Raw genomic sequence first — 1,626 nt, 5'->3', positions numbered from 1 at the left:
AACCCACATCTACAGAATGAGAATCTATAGGTGGTACCTGGCGGTTTGCATTTTAACAAGGCCCTCAGGTGATTCTGATACAGAATAAAGCTTGAAACTACTTCTTTAGCACCTTACTTCATCCATCATCCCACGTCTAACCTAACAGAATGAGTAAAGGGGGTCAAAAGGAAAAAGAAATAAAACAACAAGAAAAAAGAAACACAAGAGGAAAAGCAAGACTGGAGGAGAAAATTGTGAGAATGATTTTGAGTAAGTTGAGCTGGAGATGCCTGTGGGACTCACAGGAGACTATTTATAGTACTCAGTTGGAACTATAGGAATAGAACTCCAGGGAAAGGTTGGGGCTGGATAGATAGATTTCATGACTACATTTCCTGAAACAAGAACTGAGAATCATGGTTTGCAATTGATTTTTGTGCTTCTCCCAGATTCAAGAGAGAAAATTTTAATACCAAAGTGTCAACTTTCTTGGGATATTTCAATGGTTTAGGCAATTTGCTTAACTTCTCTATCCTCAGTCTCCTCATCTATAACATTGGGATAATAGTGGTACCTACTCTATAGAGTTCTTGTGAGTAAATAATGAGTATTTCATGAGTAAATAAATACAAAATGCTTGGGACAGTGCCTGGACATAGAATCACCCAGTAAATGTTAGCTATTCCCACTTATGGGGAACAATAGGGCTAAATATTTAAAAAAATAAAAGGCATACACGTTGGAAAGGAAGAAATAAAACTGTCTTTGAAGGTTACATCATTGTCTATGCACAAAATCCCAAAGAATTGATAAAATAAAAAACCGACCTGAAATGAATAAGTGACTACAGCAAGGTCACAAGATACAAGGTAAATGTACAAAATCAATTGCTTTCCTACATACCAACAATGACATTGGAATTTGAAATTAACACAGTACCATTTACATTAGCATCAAACAAATTGAAATGCTTAGGTATAAATCTATCCAAATATATACAAGATCTATATGCAAAGAAATAAAAAACTCTAATGAAAAAAGTAAAAAAAAGATCTAAATAAATGAAGAGATAATCTGTGTTCGTGGATTAGAAGACTCAATATTGTTTAAGTTGCCAATTCTTCCCAACTTGATTTATAGATGCAATATGATCTGAATCAAAATCTGAGCAGCCATTTTTGGATATCAACAAACTAAAGTTTATATGGAAAGGAAAAAAAAAAACAACCGAATAGCCAACACAATACTGAAGAAGTAGAACAACAAAGTTGAAGGACTGCAATTACCCAACTTCAAGACTTACTGTAAAGCTACAGTGATCAACATAGCATGGTACCTGCGTATTCTGCTATTGTTAGAGGAAGTATTTTATAAATGTCAATTAGGTCTAATTGATTAATGGTGCTGTGTCAGTTCAGCTGTGTTATTACTCATTTTCTGCCTGCTGGATCTATTAATTACTGAAGGGGTATTCAAGTCTCCAAATCCATAATAATGGATTTGTCTATTTCTCCTTACAGTTCTATTAGTTTTGCCTTGTGTGTTTTGATGTTCTGTCATTAGGTACATACACATTAAGGATTGCTATGTCTTCTTGGAGAATTGACTCCTTTATCATTATGTAATGAACCTCTTTATCCCTGA

Source organism: Hippopotamus amphibius, chromosome 1 (genome assembly GCF_030028045.1).
Source record: "Hippopotamus amphibius kiboko isolate mHipAmp2 chromosome 1, mHipAmp2.hap2, whole genome shotgun sequence".
NCBI classification, from domain to species: Eukaryota; Metazoa; Chordata; class Mammalia; order Artiodactyla; family Hippopotamidae; genus Hippopotamus; species Hippopotamus amphibius.
This window is presented reverse-complemented; position numbering follows the sequence as displayed.